At 35.2% G+C, this 12,576-nt stretch overlaps 1 non-coding gene across 1 annotated transcript; it reads right to left on the bottom strand.

Moving 5' to 3' along the window:
- Window positions 1-1,330: 1,330 nt before the first annotated feature.
- Window positions 1,331-1,436, bottom strand: LOC149750874 (small nucleolar RNA R71). Its single transcript, XR_016399050.1, has one exon. It is a non-coding gene; the product is annotated as a small nucleolar RNA R71 (small nucleolar RNA).
- Window positions 1,437-12,576: the final 11,140 nt, after the last annotated feature.

Raw genomic sequence — 12,576 nt, 5'->3', positions numbered from 1 at the left:
TACTGTTCATCTGTGCCATTTTTGCAGAAGTGTGCCAAATGCTTTCTTGATGTGCCGGGGTCGACCCAATCAACCTTGGGGTCGATTCAATCCACACTTTGCTGCAACTCAAGGTTAGATTCATCCAAGTAAACAATGAAATGCATCTTTAACTTGTTATATAAATATACTGAGAGTAACAGACTTATAAATGAAGTATCGAATTAACTTATAACATACTCTCGATTATTGCTTGTTAATCATCAAAATAACACTATCATCCTCAAAACCTTTCTTATTTAAATTGATTCTCAATTAGCTTGAAATTATTGTGGTGATCATGTGATTTTAATTTTAGCAAAAATTTGAATGCATGCCTGATACATATATACAAATTAATCCGCACATAGTAAGGACAATCACCCCAACAAGATAAGAGCCGGATTTCATCACCGGACTCTTGCCCAACTTAGGTGAACTCAATCTCACATAGTGTCACTTTAATTAAAATCAATTAGACGTTGGCCCTTAGGGACATTCGAGCTCAATAGGACGAAGATCACCGAAAGTTGCACCAATTTCGCTCTGTGGCTTAGTTGATGTCTAGGCAAGCTTTGTCCCTATAAGGAAGACAGTTCATCTGTTCGAGGCAAGTGGGTTTTAAGTGGGACCTTTGCGAATGCATCGTGACCCCTCCACTTACCTGGGAGCTTACTTGGTCAACTCGGTTCATTAGACCGGATTGGAGGCTTAGGTGCTATCTTCAAACCAGTTAGAAGCTGTCTAGTGATTTTAGAACAAATACAAGGATTGATGTGTTTATCTTTTATTGCATGCTTGACTGATCAAGTACTAGTGCATGCAAGGGAGTCGTTCTAGAATACGTGACCTATTACCTTTGGACCCTGAAATAGAATGGACCCTTAGGAATATTCAGCTGAGATCAGAACATTAGATTTATCCCCACCTCCTGAGATGGCTGAAGAACAACCCCAACTCCTGAGGGAGTACTTTACTCCCACCATTTACACTTCCCCATCTTGCATTCGATTACCTGAGGTAGCAGCTGTACAATACGAAATAATGTCTAGTGTGATCCAAATGCTCCCATCTTTTTATGGGCTCACCAACGAAGAACCATATAAACACCTAGATAAATTTCTTGAGATATGCACCACTGTCAAGATTCAGAACTTCACTGATGATGCTCTGAAACTTAGATTATTCCCTTTTTCCCTTAAAGATAGAGCCAAACAATGGCTGAATTCTTTAGAAGCTAACTCGATTCGTTCTTGGGATCAAATGCAACAAGAATTTCTTAAAAAATACTTTCCCATTGGAAGAACGAACCAGTTTAGACGTGCCATTACAAGCTTTTCCCAAACTGAGGGAGAAGAATTTCATGAAACTTGGAAGAGATTTCGGGACCTAATCCGTAAATGCCCTCATCATCAAATACCTAAGTGGCAGCTAGTGCAATGTTTCTATGACGGATTGACTGAACAAAACCATCAGATGATTGATGCCGCATGCGGGGGGACATTCATGCTTCAAAATGACCATGAAGCATGGCAATTATTTGAAAATATAAATGAAAACTCCCTCCACCATACTTCATGTTCTCGTCAAGCACCTCCGAATTCTCAAAGAAAAGGTACCATTTGTGAAATAAGTCATTCTATGGATCTGTCTAGCAAGGTAGATGCATTGTCCCATAAGATTGACCAACTGATGATAGGTGGGCATTACATTAACTCTTTCCAAGCACAAGTGTGTACTATCTGTTCTAGCCCATCCCACCCTATTCAAGAGTGCCCTTCAGCGCCCCAATTCTCCGAACTCGTGCAAGAATACATCAATGCTGCTCAAACACAGCCTAGATCGGGTAATGACCCATTTTCCAATACATATAACCCAAGATGGCGAAATCATCCAAATTTTTCTTGGAAGCAGCAAGCTTCGAATACAGCCCAACCCTATTCCCAAAATTTTCAAAATCCTCAGAATTTTCAAACCCCACAAAATATTCATCCCTACCGTCCCTCGATTCAATTTCAACACACTCCTCCTCCACCCCAAAGAAACACAGCCTTTGAGGAGAAAGTGTTGAACGCCCTTCAAGGTTTGGAAACTATTACACAATTGGTGCACTCTCACACGTAATTCATCGTCAAGCTAGAATCCCAAATGGGGCAACTAGCTAATGTACTGAATAAGTGAGAGGAAGGAAAGCTTCCAAGCCAACCATTAAGTAATCATAGGGGACAATACATGGCTCAAGAAAATCAACTAAATGCAATTCATCATGAACAAGCCAATGCTTTGACTACCCTAAGGAGTGGACGTGTAGTAGACAATAAGATTGGGGAAGATAACAATAAAGAAGATGAAGAAGAGGATAGACATGTGTCAAATAAAAATCTAAAAACTTCTTCTTCTTCAGCTAGTCCACCTTCTGCCAAAACTCACATCCCAAAGGCCCCATTTTCTAAAGCTCTTAATTCACCCTCTCCCTTTGGCAAAAAAGGAACTTCACTAGAGGAGATGATGGAGGTATTCAAGCAAGTTAAAATCAACCTTCCGCTTCTTGATGCTATTAGACAAGTTCCCTCCTATGCCAAATTTCTCAAAGACCTTTGTACCCAAAAGCGAAAATCTAGGACACATGTGCCTAGAAAGGTCTTCCTAACTGAACAAGTAAGTTCTATTCTCCAACACAACACCCCTCCAAAATTCAAAGATCCTGGTGCTCCCATCATCTCTTGTGTTTTAGGAAATAATTTCATCGATCGAGCACTCTTAGATCTAGGGGCAAGTGTCAACCTTTTACCTTATTCAGTTTATGAGAAACTTGGGTTAGGTGAGTTAAAACCAACCTCGGTATCCCTTCTTGGCTGATCGATCTGTAAAAACACCACGTGGGATAATTGAAGATGTTCTTGTCAAGGTACATAAATTCTATTTTCCAGTAGATTTCATCGTCCTTGATATGGAACATGAGCCTAATTCTAAGAAACAAATCTCTGTGATCCTTGGACGCCCCTTTTTAGCAACAGCCAATGCGTGCATCAATTGTAGAATGGAGGTAATGAACATATCATTTGGAAACATGAAGGTAAAATTAAATGTGTTCAATGCGGCCGACCAACCCACGAGGAAAGTTGAGTGTTTTATAATAGACAAATAGATGACCTCATAGAAGGAGATGCAAAAACTACCTCATTGTGTCTGGCTGAAGACAATAAACTTAGCGCTTGTTGGGAGGCAACCCAATTCTCTTAGATTTTTTTTTTTAACATTGAGGACAATGTTAGGTTTAGGTTTGGGGGGTATTCATCTTGATTTTCATCCCAAAAAAAAAAATGTGTGTTCATTTTCATCATAATAATAATAAAAATTTTAATAATAAAAAAATGTTTTTTAAAAAAAACCTAATTTCTATACATTTATGCGAGAATGATAAATACACAAAGTATATAAAATCTAAAAAGCTCAACGACTAGTCGGAAGTAAATCAAATTTAAGTTCTTTTTATTAAGTATCTCTTAGGGAGCTGTAAGCTAATTAATATTTTGAAATTTTACTACACACTAGCCGACCCTTCTAAGATCTAGGCTCGACAATATGTTGATAGTATAGTAGCAACCTTGGACCCTGATGAATCATACTTATCTAATTCAAAAAAAAAAACATCAGTAAAAATGGATTTAGTCAGGAACATCGAAAAGGGCTACCTATTGTCAAAGGTCAAGTGGGCTTGTGATGAGGACTCCGAGCATAAGTTTGTAGGGGAGTCTTGATGCCCGATACCTTATGCCAACTGGTGTGAGAGTTGTCAACTGACTGCTCGTTACACGGAGAAATCACCACAAGAGTAAAAGTGCACAATTTATATATCTTTTTTAAAAAAAAAACTCTGTACTGACCTTGAAAAAGATAATAGTGTGAAAGCCGTCGAGAGGTACAAAAGTAAACATCCACAACTCTCGAAATCCTGCAGATAAGATGATTTTGAATCAGTGAGCAGGTCCTTTCGACTAATCCTTGGAAACTACTAGTATTTGCAATATTTTGGAGATCCGAACTCTTAGCTTGTGTACGGTCCAGATTTCACCGAGCACTCCAGTATAAATGAGTCTTACAACTCCCTGAACGGAAACTTAATGACTTTAACTTGAATTGCATTTTGACCTAGGATTTGGGCTGACTTAGTAAATAAAACCGTGTGTATTTTGAAATTCCTATCATTTATATATCTTAAATTAGATTTTAATTAAAAAAAGAGAGTTTTTGAAATTCTTTACTAGTATGCATTTGGAATTTGATTTTCACTTCATAGATCAATCGATCTAAAATAATAATAATAATAAATAATAAAAATAATAATAATTATAATAATAATAAATGATTGATTTTAAGATTGAAGTTTGTGGGTATCTTCACTGAAAATCCTCACGAGACTATAACTCGTCCACTAGGGTAACCTAGAGGTTTAAAGCCTTGTTGCATATGGTAAATGCAATCGCGATGCTTGCGAAAGTGAGTTAGAATTTTTTTTTCTAGTTTTATTTTGCTCGAGGACTAGCAAAATGTAGGTTTGGGGGTGTGATAAGTGCTGATTAATCTATAATTTAATATTCTTTTTCCAGCACTTATCAATGTTCTTAAACGGATAACCACCTATTTTACCACAAAATAGAACAATCTTTGAAATAAATTTAAAATATGATAAGAAGTAAATAATTCACATGTCCTCGCCTTTCAAGCGTACCAGCCAGCACGTTTCAGTTCAATAACACTGGGTTCGAGCCCAATGCCCAACTGACATGCATGCACCTAAGCAATCCAACGGTTCATAAATTCCCATCTCCGCATCACGTTTGCAAACTAAGCAAAATAGGGGAGACATTTAATTTAAATCCACATATGCCCATTTTCACGTCAAAATAGAGCAAGAAAAGAATTTTTTCCGAAAATTACTGGAATCACTGTTCATATGAACAGTGTTCCGTGAAAACACTGTTCATATCAACAGTGTTAGAAAAAAAAAACTAAAAATGCATTTCACTATTTATCTTCTTCCCCTCATGCAGATCTCGCGGCCGTCCACCTTCCACGGCGACCTCTCGACGATCCCACGACCAGATCCTTCGGCCCTTCTTCCGCCCGTGACGCATCCGGAGCCAATCTATCTTCCTGCGATCCGGCCTCCACCAAGAACTCGTGATCCATTTCTTCCTCCGTGATCCACGTAGTGCACCAGCGCCATCAGCCCGTTCCAGCCGCATCCAACGAGCACACCAGTGAGCAACTCCGGATTCACCTCCCAGCAGCCAATGGTCCAAAGAAGGAAAGCAATAAAGCATGATTCCATCCATGGATCCACACCAGCTACCAGCTGCCGAATCACAGAAATGGCATTCCGCCTCTTCTTCTTTCGGATTCCCATCGATCCTCCGATTGGCTCCTCCCAGCGTATCCCCTGCATCCGTGAGGAAATCCCAGCAGCCGGTGATTCAGCCTTCTGCATCAAGCCAAGGATCACGCATCCAAATCGGGACATGTATTCAACCCCTTCTCCCATCCGTATTCATCTTCCACCGACCACTCTTCCGCGACCAGCTCCCATGATCCAGCCGTTGATGCGCATTCCGTCCAAGGATCATGCATCCGTTCCCCTTGGATTCATTGCCAGGGAGAGATCTATATAAAGGGTAGAAGAAGAGAGCCGAGGGGGGGGGAAGGCTCGGTTCGAAAGAAACAGGGGAGACCCTGTTGCCCAAGGTGACAACCCAAGAGGGGGGGTGAATTGGGTTTTCTAAAAATTATGTTCCCTAATTTTTACTTTGAATAGAATGCAGCGGAATAATAAGATGTTATTTACTTAAGCTCTAGGCAATTACAAGTAAAGCAGTGGAAAATTAAGCTAGAGCAATTATACTATGGCTTTAGGGTGCAATTGATCTAAAATTAACTTATAGTTGTATGATCAATTTTAATCTATGTGTATGGTAAGAGTGGAGTGGAAGCTAAGCAAACTCTAAACAATCACTTATAACTCTATAGAAAACAAAGCTAGAGATATTACACAATCAAGCATGAATGTAAGGCATGAAATACAAGAGATAAGGCATCACAAACACAAAGATGTATAGTGGTTCGGTGCACCCCAGCACCTACATCCACTCCCCAAGACTTCTTGGAAATTTCACTATAATCTCTCAGATTACAGTCAGTTGTTTTACAAGCTCACAACCCAACTTGTTGTTTTGCGAGATCACAACGAACTCGGTCGGTTTTCACAGGCTCACCGACTAGAACCTACCGATTGTTTTCACGGGCTCACAATCCAACCTAGTTGGTTTTCCCAAAGGCTCACCAACCACAACCTTACAACGATTGTTTTCCGGGTTCACAATCAACCCAGTTGGTTTTCCCCCAAAGGCTCACCAACCACAACCTTACAACGTTGGTTTTCCCTTTGGCTCACCAACAAACCTTAACACCGTTGGTTTTTCCTTTGGCTCACCAACAAACCTTAACCCCTTGATTCAATCCCTTGATTGAATCAAGTTACAAGATATTAGACAAAGAATTTAAAGCAAATACAAGCTTCTTAACTAAGCAAATATAGCAAATATAAACAAATGGAGTAAAGAGAGGCTCTCAAACGAATTTTGAAGATGAAGGAACTCGGCTTCTTCTTTACTTGACCCTCTTCTGATTTGGCACGAAGTAGAGAATCACCGAGGCAGCACACGGATGGAGAGGAAGCTTTGGGATTCACTTGGATGCTCTTCTTCTCTCTATTTTACTTTGAATGACCCTTTTGTGCTTATGGGAGATTTTTCTTGTAATCTCTTTGAAATCTCTTCCCTAAATGTTCTCTCCCACTTCCATACCCTCTTCCCTAGCTCTCCTCTTGATTTTATAGCTTTAGAGGGAGTGGAAATAAAAATCTAGCCGTTAGAGACAAAAATAAAGCCGTTGGAATCAAGAAAAAACTAGCCGTTATGCCTCCCAGCGTGCTAGAGTCGACTCGGCTGAAGCAGGAGTCGACTCGGCTGAAATAAGAGTCGACTCGTGAATAGTAGTCTGCCGGCACTGTAGCTGGGAGTCGACTCCGCACTGTAGCGCTGAAGTTGGAGTCGACTTGAGATCACTGTAGCGCTGAAAATCAACTCTCTGTCTTTTTGTTTGTTCTCAGTCGGAGTCGACTCGTAGAGTATTGGAGTCGACTCGAGCACTGTTTCTTGAGACTCTAGAGTGCCAGAGTCGACTCTAAACTTTCCGGAGTCGACTCGAGGACTATTCTTTTGAATCTTTCTTTGAATTTGCTCCTTCAACTTGAATCCTTTGAACTTGAAACTTGGGCCAATGAAGTGTAGCTTTCTTCCAACTTTTCTTGAGAGCTTTCGAAGCCTTCTTGTATTTTTCCAACTTGATGTGTTCCTTGCAAAACAAATTATCTTTCTTCTTGCAACACAAGCATTAGTAATTATACTTCAAGATTTTGTGATCATCAAAATTAATCTTTAAATCAATTTTTGGGTCATCAATCTCCCCCTTTTTGATGATGACAAAACTTGGAGTAAATGCAATATAAAATATATTGTGTTCTAGAAGTAATGCATAGCTAAGTTGTATGAAGTAGAAAATATGTATTTTTAAAATATACTTCATGATAATGCTTTAGATTTAATCAACTTAACATAATCAACACATAAAGCATTATGAGCATATACTTAGATATTTCTCCCCCTTTTTGACAACATCAAAAAGATAGTGAAACATTAAGCACAAAGATAATAATACTTAAATATTTCTTTTTCTTATTGTACTCTGATTTGCATGTCAAATTATTGCAAGAATATGAATCATATAACTCAAGGCAATAATATTAGAAAAAGATTAATGAGCATAGATCAGAGCCAATTAGGATAATTTCAGAGCAAATTATGATGAGAGCACATCGAATGTGATTCCAAGGATAGTTTTCAACTCAAGTGTAAGTGGAATCTTTCTTAAGTTAATTCAAGAAGTACCACAAATGATATTCAAGAAAAGCACGAATGGAAATCTAACATCTCTTCAATAATAAGTATGAAAGCTTGTTCATTTAAGATCTTTTGCCCAATATATTAAGTATTTTAGCAACATGAGAGCAATTTAACTAATTTTCAGAGTATAAGAGCAATATATTAAATATGATTGCAAAGTTCTTTTATGGTGTAAGAATATTGTGGCATAAATACCAAAACATGAATTCATGCAATTTATGATGTATCTTAGAGCATACATAAAATTCAAAGCTTTGAAGGTTCTTTTAGAGCTCTTTTAAAGACTTTATTCCTTTAAAAAGAAGCACATTTTGGTACATATAATAATGAATTGGCACAAAATTGAAGTTCTAAAGAGCAAGCCAATAAGAACTCATTAGTGAATTCCAAAAATAGGTTTTCTAAGAGATACTCAAGAAAATTCAACACATTATTCTTCCTCTATTTCATTAAACTAGAGGCTCTTAAGATCAACTGTTTGAATTGTAATTTGGTTCATGATTGATGCATAAGATATACTAACCAAATAACAAGCCTCAAGGTGTATCATAAAGATTTTCAGATTTAAATTTCAAATGATACATATTGGAGAGTATTAGGATCACTTCTCATTTAGTATTCTTTCTCTCTCCTTTAGTTATAGATTTATGCGATTAAGTTCCATAAGATCTCTCCTTCTGAAATTTTCTTTCTCCCCCTCAATTGATCATTCCATTTAAGAGTTTAGAATTTGAAGAAAATGTTCAATAAAATTGTCAATCTCAAAAAAAATACATTTTCTATAAGTTTCAGCTTATTTTCATAAAACTCAAGGTTTGAGATAAGACAACCTTTATAGAACTCATCTCAAGGTATAAACTTATTATATAATTAAAGCAAGTCTTGCAATATAAGGAGGTTCATCAAAATCAATCCATAAAAATCAAGGTATGCATCAAATTAAAGTAACTTTAGGATAAGATACTGAATATCTAAAGCTCCTCCTCAAAAGATGCATTCTTCTTCAATCATTCTTTTCTTTGGTTGAATTTCAGATTTTAATGATAAACGTGAATAAAACTGAAACTTTATGATATCAAGAATGTAGAGTGATCTAGAATTATTCAAAATTTATAGCAATCACTCTTTTTAATCTTTCAAGAACAAGTTATGCTTCCTCTTAATCTTTGAGAAAATGTACTGAGATATTAATCAGAAAATGATTCATTTGAAGCTCAATTTCTTTTAAAAGCAATTACATTTTCTTTCTTTTAAGAGTCATTTGAGTGAGTTAAAATATTTCTAGCTTTTAGGAGCATTCACTTTCTTTTAAAAATAGCTCTTTCTTTTAGTGATGGAAGCAACAATCATGCAGAAAGGGATATAGAAGATCATTCAAGTGAGTGTTTATAGGATTTAATTTCTTACTCATAGATTCACAGCAATGTATACATGAAACATAATAAATCTTTTTAATATCAAAATAAAATCATATATTTAGAAATATTTGTTTGCAATCAAGATCATCGAAAGACACATCATTTGGACCAATATTAGTACACTTTAAAGATAAGAAATGATATGTTTCAGATGCGTATCGGGGCAAGCAATCAAGGCATCAGAATTATTCTATTTTTCTTAAGCCGTAGTTTTATCTAGAAATTCATATTGAATTAAAGCTTTTATATAAAATCAGATTCTGAATTTTATAAAGATTTTCAATAGAGGCTTTCAAAGTCATAATTTGAGATATGTATCTTCCATATTGTAGCTCATCTTAAATCATTACGATTGAAAACACATATTTCAAACATATAAGAGCATATTCCGAATATTTGTATTTATGTTGAGTTTTGGTATAAATTAGAACATTATATACCAAGGTTAGACAAGTTGAAAGATAAACAAAAACAATTCAATTTTTTGCCTAAATAGAGATATACTTCTCTTCTCCTTTTTACAAGTTTATTCAACTTTCAGATTTCAAAGATGATTGTGAATGACAAATCTGAAATTTCTTTTCAATAATACCAAACAAAAAATTTTATGTAGTATTTCAAACATTCAATCAAATTGTCCAAGTATGGAGCATTACAAAATATTGAGAACCCATAATTCAAGATATCATGCCACATGCAACATATATTATGTGTTAAGTCATGCATTAAAATAACAAGCATGTCAATGATCAAAATCAATTCTTTTCAAATAAACTCCCCCTATTTAAATATAATCTTCCAATAATTTCATCCTTTAGATGTGTTTCCAACTTGACTTGATTCTTCTTATATACTTTCATTTACTTTGTCATTCATTTCCTTATAGTTTTTTGAATTTCTTTTCTTAACCAATTAACGAATATTTTGATATTGTTTTTTTTTGTTTTTACTTTCTTATGCTCTATACTCTATTTGCTCCCTATCCGGTGGAGTTGGAAGGGGCACGAGGTACTACCACTAGCCTTCCTCTTGTGCCGTCCCTAATATACCCTACACCGAATAGTTGGGTCAAATAGTGCCGGGTACTACCACTAGCCTCCCCATTGGCACCATCCCTATGATGAGCAATATAGAAAATTTAAAAGGTTTACTTCAAACTCTCCCTGTTTAAGTGTAATTAATTGCGGATTTTATCCCTTTCGCGAGTCTCATAAATGTCCCAAATATATTATGCTTGTTTTGCTTTTCCTTAAGATTGAAGTATTTGCCTTTACTTAGATTTTACTTCTCTTGAATAATATCTATTTTCTTTTTTTTATCTCTCTCTCTTTTCGTTATTCTCAAGTAATTTACATGAAAGAGCAGAATAAAGAAATAATCTTATGTATCATATAGATGTATATCATGCAAACAACATTTTCATTGTGCTCAAGGATTCATAACTTCTCACAAGTTATTTTACATCAAAATTTTAAGCATATACTTGTGTATTTCATGGTTATGATATAGGCAAAGAAATAATTTAGTTTGGGCAAACCATGAAACAATTTCTAAAGTATAAGTCAGTCAATACATATATAGACATGATATCAAAAATTAATAATTAAAGAATTTAATCATGCCATAATAAGATTTAAGTTATTGACTTTGCTCAATTAATGTATGAGAGAGGTATCTAAAATTACCTACTCATTCTATATTCTTCAAGCCAAATACCTACTAGATTTTTTATGTACGAACTTTTGGCTGAAGGAGGTCCTCTCTCTTGTTTGCATGTGAATGTTTATTGTATCTTACATGGAGATATCCTTCAAGTTGAAATCTCTCATTTTCTTGCTCAAGGATCCTGCATTATTAACAAACTCCTTTTCTTTCTTGAAAGAAAGTCATTAGTTTCTTCAAGATACAAAACATTCATCCAACATATTTTTTAACTAGATGACTCAATATAAGATATGACAATAGTTGCATGTTGAGTCACTTTACTCAAGAGATTGCCTAAATATAAGCAAGCACGTATCATTTGAATTAAAGAGATAGTTTCATTAATCAAGATGGTTCAAGGACAAGCATGTGAGGCAATAGAAAGATTCATCAAGATCAAATCAATTTCTTATTTTCAAAATCAATTTAGTTTAGATTCTATTTGCTTAAGATAATTATCAATAAGACATGTTAGCTAAGTTTTAATCAACTTATCTTAAACGGTTGTTTCTATTAAAATTCAGATTATGATTTATTTGTTATCAATAAAATATGATTCATTAAAGTTAGATTGAAATCTTGCACAAGGGCACATAATGAGCATACAATCTGGTCTACTAGCTGTATGATAAAATAATTATTCTATCATGCTTCAATACAGCTTTAAAACAATAGATCTACTTTGCTCATCCTTTTCAAATTCTACAAGATGGGATCATAGACATACCTTCTTCATGCCAATCTTCTATAAGAGTTGTATTGTGGACTAACTTTGGTCAATGAAGATCCCCTTTCTTGTTTGGCGAGAGAAAATGTTAATTCATTCATCATACATATTTCAAACTCACCTTGCATGAGCTTAGTAAAATCTTCATATAAATCTCCATTAGTAGAATCAAAAATGATGTCATCAATGTATACTTTGAGCAAGTAAGATATCACAAATTCTTCTTTTGATGCATAGATTTATCACTATTACTTTCTATCAAAAAGGTTGCTTAAGCTTTTATATCATGCTTTTGATGCTTTTTTCAAATCATATATTGCTTTATCATATTTGTAATGAGTGTTTTCAAATATGGTGGTTATTTAACATATATCTTCTTTAATAAAGTAAGCACATAGGAGTCCATTCTACACACTCATTTGATAGAATATAAAGCTCATAAAGCAAGCAAATGATAATGGTGATCTTTACTTCTAATCATGCAAGAATTTCATCAAGATCTATTTCATCTTTTCTTGATTTAGTCTTTTAGTAGTCATCAATTTTTCTTCATTAAGTGCATTTCTGAAAAACTCAATTTGGTTCTAATTATTAACATATTTTCAGATTGTTATATGTAAAAGATTAACCATATACATATATAATTTGATCTTAGTATCTTGATAATAAATCATTAGTCTCATAAAGA

This window comes from Phoenix dactylifera, chromosome 18, assembly GCF_051530095.1.
Source record: "Phoenix dactylifera cultivar Ajwa chromosome 18, Ajwa_hap1_PhDact_Kaust_v1.1, whole genome shotgun sequence".
NCBI classification, from domain to species: Eukaryota; Viridiplantae; Streptophyta; class Magnoliopsida; order Arecales; family Arecaceae; genus Phoenix; species Phoenix dactylifera.
Note: the sequence above shows the minus strand (reverse complement) of the source record. Positions and strands in the feature narration are given on the sequence as shown.